This window comes from Leuciscus leuciscus (assembly GCF_965113295.1).
Source record: "Leuciscus leuciscus genome assembly, chromosome: 9".
NCBI classification, from domain to species: Eukaryota; Metazoa; Chordata; class Actinopteri; order Cypriniformes; family Leuciscidae; genus Leuciscus; species Leuciscus leuciscus.
In genome coordinates this window covers 25,175,894-25,184,526 of record NC_138733.1, presented here as the reverse complement: position 1 = coordinate 25,184,526, position 8,633 = coordinate 25,175,894, and positions in this window count along the sequence as shown.

The window sequence follows — 8,633 nt, the reverse complement described above, 5'->3', positions numbered from 1 at the left end:
GGCTGGGTCTGCCTCCTCCAGGGTAGCGCTTGCAGGCTCACCACCTGGTCCCATTTTAAGGGAGAGGTAGGAACCTTGGGCGCATATCCAGGCCGGGGTCTCACATTAGTGAGAGTTAGCCGGCCCGAACCCAGGCACGATTCGTTGACCGAAAATGTGTGCAGGTCCCCTACCTTCTTGATAGAGCAAGCAAGCAGGGGAACTGTTTCTTTAAAAATAGATTTTTAACTCAACTACGTAGTGCTCAGGGGAGGTCTCAGAGTGCAGTAGCACTGGAGATAGGTCCCAAGAAGGTATAGAGGGGGCACAAGGAAGATTTCATCTCCTTGCACCGCTCAGGAACCTGACGATCAAGTCATACTTCCTATATCTCAACTGCATCCTGATGTGCTTTAAGGGCAACATCATTTTGAGGGTGGAGCGGAACAACTACGCTCCGACCCATCTTCTGCAGGAAGGAAGCACAGAAGTGATCGAACACTCTCGAGGGTCGACAACGAACAGGTTCTACTTCATATCGTGAGAAAGCCTCATTCTTTAGAGGGAGCTCTCGCAGAAGTAATAGTATCTACGCTCTTTTCAGAGGTAGATTGCTGAACCACCGTAACGGAACCTGGATTTCTCCGGTTCGGTGCGGGTGCCAACGGTGCCCCATCCCTGAGAAGTCTCAGAGGAATGAGTCAGGAAGGGTGTCTAGGGAACGAGGTCTTAGTTGGGCCATTACGGGGCAACTAAAATAACCTGCTCCTTCTTACCTCACTTAACACAGTGATGTGCAAGACGGCTCACTGGGTAATTAATGCATTTAGCGTAGGCCACGGCGCTAGCTGTAAGCCAGTGTCTCTGTGTTTAAGGGAGTAAACAACTGGCAAGGGGACAAGATCAGAGTGGCAACAGATGTAACTGTGCGGCCCCAAAGATATCCCGGAGAGCTGGAACGCCTGGGGATGGAGTCTCCACTCTCTTCGGCAAAAGGCTGTCGTGAGGCCACATGGGCGACACAATTGAGCAGGCCGGAATTTAAAGTGGAAGAAGCAACCTCAGAAGCTTCTGACTCCATGGGAGGAGGTGGCGGGCAAGTTGTGACATGCAAGGGAAACGTATGAGCAACGGTCGCTGTACTGGGCAGTGGATCTTGCTGAGCAGCAGCATCGAGCAAGGAACCTACTAACAACTCGAGCCAATTGAATGCCTTATTGAATGCCAATTGAGTTACTCTTCTCCAGTTGACCTGAAGACCCAACTGGCTATTTAGCACTCAAAGGGAGGGACTTCGACCCCTCAACGCAAGACACAGGATGTCCCATGTTTTCGGAGGAGTGGATATCTGAAGTACGCGTCCTTCAGGTCCCACGCTGCAGACCATTCATAGAGATGAGCATTAGTAATGCGTACTGTGTAGTAACTTGAACGGAGGCTTGAAAAAAGGGCCTGAATCAAGCACACAGATCCCTGATGGTCTAACTCACTATAGTTTAAGTACAATGAAGAACAGGCCTCACTTAGAAGCCTATCTTCATATCGGCTGGAGGAACGGCTCGATCACAACCTTCGCCAGTAGGAAGCGATGACCGCACACACTGCAGCACAATTCGGAACACAGATGTGTAAAAAACAGCGCTGCACATGGGCGGGTGCCAGATGAACTGAATCATCTTAGTCTTGTATCTGATGATACAAGAAACAAGTCGGTCGGGAGCACCTTTCAGTGCTACAACGGACCAACACATGGGGCCCAAGGTATCAGAGACGTACTCAGAGTGAGGCAGCGGGTTAGAGACAGGGATCCAGCTCGGAAGGCCCGAAGGCGGACCGAAGCAGGGTCTGAGTTGTAAACACCTGTCTCTAGGTGGCGGCAGAGAATGCGTGAGAAGGCATGACCGGGTCCTCGAATGCACTCAATGCCAGCTAATGAAGCCGAGTCTGTAGGTATGGGGAAACCGCTGGATCAACCAGGAGCACCTTGTAGTTAGTGTTGTTTTTGGCGGCCTGTTTTAATTTGAGTTTTAGTCTAGTCTTTGTGTCAAGCTGTCATTTTAGTTTTTATTAGTTTTAGTCACGTTCATACTCTTTTTAGTCAAGTCAAGTTTTAGTCGACGAAAACTGATGACATTTTAGTCTAGTTTTAGTCAACGAAAACTGATGACATTTTAGTCTAGTTTTAGTCGACGAAAACTGATGACATTTTAGTCTAGTTTTAGTCAATGAAAATTGTATTTTAGTCTCTTTTTAGTAATGCAATTCTATTTAACCCAGTCAATATAGAATTTCAAACAAGGTTATCTTATTATATTTAGTATATTTAGCTTTGGCTGTGACGGTGGCAGTTTTTTTTTTTTTTTTTTTTTTACCACGGTAATGGACCAACTACCGGCGGTGGTTGGGGGGTTATTTAAAAAAAAAAAAAAAAAAAAAAAACTCATTGTATATTTCCACACAAAGACGCGTGATATAGCCTATACTCTGCGCTCTGAGAGGGATGTGGGACACGAGCAGGAAAGAGACCATCGATCTCTTTATGATATCTTCGTGTTTTCTACTTGATGTAAATTGGTCTGAAGAGCGAATTTTATCCTCCACAAGGGCAAGGTATTTAGGCTATGTTTGAGATTGCGCTGCCAGAGAAAGTGAAACTAAAAATCACCCGCGCGTGTGAAGCGCGCTTTACAACTAAACTTGACGCGCCTTGCCATGTCTAATAACAAGCACAAACTGTGTTAAAAAGAATTTGACATGCAAGTACAAATGTAGGCTATCTGTCCTACAGCGTTTTTCTACTTTACCACAGTAAAGAATACGAATATAATAGGCCTAATTAAAAGCGAACCAATGAAGAAACGTTTATAATCCTTTTAGAAAATGGGTGAGACGTGAGTGAAGATTTGGGAAAAGAAACAAGAGATTCCATGCAGGGATGAGTCACGATTTTTGGATATTCGATTAGTTTATTTAATTATAGAATATCGAATAGGTTGTGCGATTATTCTCTAAAATAAAATCTCCATGTTCTGGTGCTGATGCGGTGACGCGTTCATGTAACCGGAGGGTGACGCTGCCAATAACATACAGCTGTCACAAAGAACCGGCAAAAGTAATGATTATGAATGTGTCAAATATCAAAGAGACATTTTAATAGAATAACTAATGGAGTAATATTCTTAAATTCGCTGATAATCGGGTGACCAGATCGCAAACCAGAATTTAAAGCCGACAATATAGGTTCATGCACAACTCTCTCATTCGTCGTGACGTTATAACATTTCGTCTCGTCTAGTTTTGGTCAACGAAAATGAAGAGACATTTTAGCATAGTTTTTTATTTTGTAAATCACATTTAGTCTCGTTTTTATTCGTCAACGATATTGCATTATACATGTATTTTAGTCATCGTCACATGACCAGCATTTACGTCTCGTCTCGTCTCGTTTTCGTCAGGTGATAACGGTTCGTTGACGACAATATTTCGTCATAATTTTCGTTGACGAAAGCAACACTACTTGTAGTGCTACAACTGAGCGAAGCAGCGGAACCACGGATACCACAGATTTACCAACAAACAGGGACCCAGCTCGAAAGGCCCGAAGGCGGGCCGAGACAAGGTCTGAGTGTGTAGTGTGACTCTTACCTGTCTCTAGATAACCTCAGAGAGTGCGTGAGAAGGCGAAACCGCATCATCGAACCGCACCCAACTGTTGGCTGGAGAAGCAAGAGGAATCTGAAGGTTGCAAGGCTGTACAGGGTCGCACACCAACAGTCTAAACCTCTATGGACTCAGGGACAGAGAAAATTGCTCTTTCTTTGAAAATGTAGGTAGCATAACAGACATACACAACCGGGGGGAGGGAGTGGATCGGTGTCCATCTCCAAGAGCTCTTTACTCCATCCCTGAGCGGCCCGCTTCAGGAGCTCTTGCGCTTACCACCTGGCTTGGCAGCACTTGGAGCAGGTGGGGCACCCCATCTGTGACCGGATCCACGCTGAGATCTAGGTGGAGGCTGCTGCGATGACTCAGCGGGAGCAGCGGCGGAAGCAGACGGACACCCTCGGCGACAAGCAGGCGGAGGATCTGCCCCGGGCGGACGGGTGGAGGCAGCAGCAGGCCGCCGGGCAGGATGTGCCAGATGGCCTCCGTCTGCTTCTGGACAGCAGAGAACTGTTGGGCAAAGTTCTCTAGTACGTCGCCGAATAACCCAACCTCAGAAATGGGGGAGTCCAGGAACCGAACCTTGTCCGCTTCCCTCATATCCGCCAGGTTGAGCCAGAGATGGCACTCTTGTACCACCAACGTGGACTTCGCCAGACTGATCGCGTGAGCTGCTACCGGGAGGAGGAACTACTAAGGCATTTTCTGGCAGAGAAAGGTGCCGTCCATGACCTAGTTAGCTCCTCATGCACTTCAGGAGAACCGAGACGGTTCGGGACACTGTGGAGAATTCCAGACAAGCCACACCGCCTCGGCAGCCCTTTTCAGCATAGCTGACATCTCAGGATCTGGCTCGGGCAGCGCTGCTTTCCCAGAGGGAGGCAACGGAGCCGAGTCGTCATCTTCAGAGCACAGCTCTCCCTCCGATGCTGCGATGGACATCCTGTCCTCTGGAGGGGCCCCACACGAAACGGCTGGTCGGTCCACTATAGAGGGACCAGCACGTTCCTCGGGGAGCTCCACCGGCTGCGGTGTAAGAGAGGAGGGAGGAATCCACGGGGCTTTGCCGGGGCAGATTTCCCCTCATCGTAATCCTCAGATCACCCAAACCATGCGGCACTCCAAGCTTCCCCTGGGAAGTTGACCCAGAGGGAGCTCTAGAGCGGGGCATAGGAGTGGGGACTCCACCTTTGCGTTTAACGAAGGCAAGTCTCGATCTTAACACCGAGATGACCATGTTCCCACAGTGAGAACATTAATCATCCATGAGAGCTGCTTCAGCGTGCTTTAAGCCCAAACACGTGATGCATCAATCATGACCGTCAGAGGGGGACAGAGCCCTACCGCACCCAGAAACGTACGGATGGAATGGCATCTTGAAAAAGACGCAAACACACCGGTTTTGCTCTTTCAGGAAATAGGACCCGTCACCAGTGTTTTGAGCACACAGGGGAACACACAGGGGAACAACCGCGGCAACACTTTACAGTGAAGCACTCACTACTTCCGCCCTCAACCGGCCCTCAACAAAACACTCTTTATAAAAATGCTGTTAAAACAGCAGTTGAGAGCTCGCGATCACCGCTGCAATTGCTGTCAACACCAGCACTGGGAGAGTCTTCCAGAAGAACACCAACACACTCACTCATTGTGAAACAACACTCTTCAGAGACATTAGATGATCCGATCGGCTCTGAAATGAAAGACAACTGGTGCGTGCATCCACTTCCATATTTATACCCGCGCTGCGGGGCGGTGTGTGTGATGCGATTCATGCATGCCAATGTCCATTGGCTCGTTTTTAAAATACTCGAAGATGACAGGTTCCCTAGCGTGATCCCAATCAGGGGATGAAAATGAAAGGGAACTTATTTACAGCTATGTACAAATATATGAATTATACAATATCATAGCTATGGTAATCATTATTTTATTAATAATTATTATAGGCTTAAATGAAAATATTCTGACAGTGAGAATGTTGTAACCACAGGTGAAACCATGCATTGCTCAGCACCACTGTATAAAAATGCCTAAACAGCGAGATGGTCCTCACTGCAGAACATGAAATCCACGGGGAGGAGTCGGATCTAGATCCAACTCCTCCCACCTTACATATACCAAAACCTACCCATCTCCACCCCCTGATCCCTAAACCTACCCCTAAACCTACCCATCTCCACCCCTTAATCCCTAAACCCACCCCTAAACCTACCAATCTCCACCCCTTTATCCCGGATCTCGTGTTCTGCATTGAGGTGCTACTGTAAACAGCACCTAATAAATCTAATGCAAAATAAATGACTATATTCCACATTTCTGGCCAAACCATGGTAAATTACTACAGTACATTCATGGTAAATGTTTGTTAGGGTGGTGATTAGGGGATTTAAGGTCTTCAAACTTTGTTCATGTTTCTTCTATTTACCACATCAGTTGTGTTGGGAATGTTGAGGCAAATTTTTCCGATTTAAAACTAGTCAAATCACTTAGTGATTTGTGGTTTGTAACAGAGAGGAGTGTTGGATTGAAACGCTTCTCACTGGATGTCGCAACGCTGTTTAATAATAGTGTCCAAGACCGGGATTAAAACGCAACTCCTTTAAGCTTGCGTTCCGATATCCACTGGGGCGTGCTGCGCAGTTCAAAAGTAAACTAGTGAAACAACTGAAAACAGCGCTATTTGTTCTCTATTTGTTGTTACTGACCAAGAAACCGCTTCAGATGATTCAAAGACAGAACGGTCAGAACGAATCCGAATCGTTTTAGACCGTTATGCAAGTGCGTTTGTTGTGGATATTTTACGTCCGTTAGTTTATAGCTAATTCATAGTTAATATGTTGTAGTCTCTCATTGTTCAAATATTAATAGGCTATATACTAATATTGTGTTCTTTCTTTGTCACTGTAATTAATTGAATTATTATTGTTTAATAAGCTCATATTGTCTGTGACTCAGACAGAATCTGGTAAGTATCACACAACAAAGTTTTTAAAAAAACGCTACCGGTTCTCGGTTCCCAACCCTTGCTATGTGTGCCTTGGCTACCTAGCCATCCGGCTTAGCACTAGTGACCTAAGGCTATGTGTGCTTTGGCCACTTGCTGAGCAGCTTAGCACTATAAACGCATGCTATGTGTTCTCGTGAACAATAGATATAGCGTTGCAAGCTGATAGAGATAAGAAACCCAGCAACCACCTGAGCAAGTGTTATCAAGTAATTTGTATGGAAGTAAAATAATATCAAATGTTTTTGAAACAAAAAAAGCTTGTTGAATTGCAATATATATAAAAAAAATAAAAAAATTATATGCATTGCATTAACCTTGCTTGCATTTTAATGCATTGTATTTTTAGGGCTTGCATTTTTATGGGCTGAAATTCAACATGTGCTTATAAAAGTCCAAACTCGCACCTTATTGGGAATGTATATAGGCTATACTATATAACAGTGGTCTTCACTATTTTTTTCATGAAAGCCACAATGATAGGACAAAGTCAGTAGGAGAGCCACTTTTACCGCAAAGAATCAAAAGTTACATCCAGACATAAATATCATGTCTACTTCCCTCTGTCATCTGTCTCATACCAATTTGTCATCCCTGAACATAAAATATGCAATGCAATAAATACAAAAGGCGGGAAAAATAATTCTTTATGACTTACCAGTCAAATTTGTAACTGAGACTATATGATTTCCCTTAATGACAAAAAAGCAGGATTTCCAAAATATTTTCATCCCAGAATATATTAATGACCTTAAGTTATATTTTTTCTACATCAGCCAATCATGTATCTAACCATCCAAGAGCACATTTGGCGTTAAGAGCAGGAAAGACCATCAAAACTGGCAACTCTGCAGTCACTGCTATGTTTACATGCACAACTTTTGTTTCAATCGGACAGAATTCAATCCGATTGATGAAACCGAATGTAGTGTTTACATGAATGCTTAACATGTGATCGGCTTTATGTGGGCATTTATGTGTCACAAGTTTCAAATCTGAATTAATTGTTTGACATGCGGACAGTCCGCAGACTGCACAAACATACAGTGTATAGTGTTTTTAGTTTCCCGCTGTTTGCGCTTAAAACCCCATTCTCCTACATTGGTTATTTATTTGTTTTAAACAGTAGACGTAATATGTATCCATTTCAGGTCATATTTGGAGACAATGAGCATATGGACCATTCATTGTGTTATGAAGTGTGGAGGAGATGAACCCATATGCAGACCGTATGCAATTGAACAACGTTTATTGTAGACAAAAAGGGAAAACAAAACCCACAAGGGGGCAAAACATGGACAGGACAAGAAGTGACTAAACTAGATTATGATAAGGATGGCTGAAGCGAAACAGTCGTTCCGAAGCTTTGCGAGATCCCGAAGCGCAGATGTGTCGAAACACTGATCCGAAGCGTGATTCGAAACACCCATGTCACGTGACTATGACCAAACGAAGCCTCGAAGTGTTTCACTAAGTGTTTCATCCGTTTCATCAGGTGTGGTCCGCCGAATCAGCGTTTGATTGGAACGGTCGGGAACAGACCACACAATCGCACATCTGTATAAAAGTGAAATAAACGCATTTTGACCTCGTGGGTTTTTGTGAGAGGAGTTTGACTTTGAGATAGCGGATTTTTGGTGATATAGTGACATAGTGCGATTTGATTAGTTATAGGCAATTTAGACTTACATTTAAATTTACATGACACATTGACTGATAGGCTAGAGACAGACAGAGTATAGTGACACATTAATAGATACATAGATATAAATATATATAGACAGCTAGATTAATAGATAGATACATGTATAGATAGATTACAGATACATATATAAATACATATATTATAGATCGATACATATATATGTTATGTAATCTGAATCATGTAATATAATATATCCTTCATATATGCCGTCAGTTTAGGATTTGTTACTAATTGCTGTTTTCATTTTTATTCAGACCCAGAAATGTCAACATCACACCC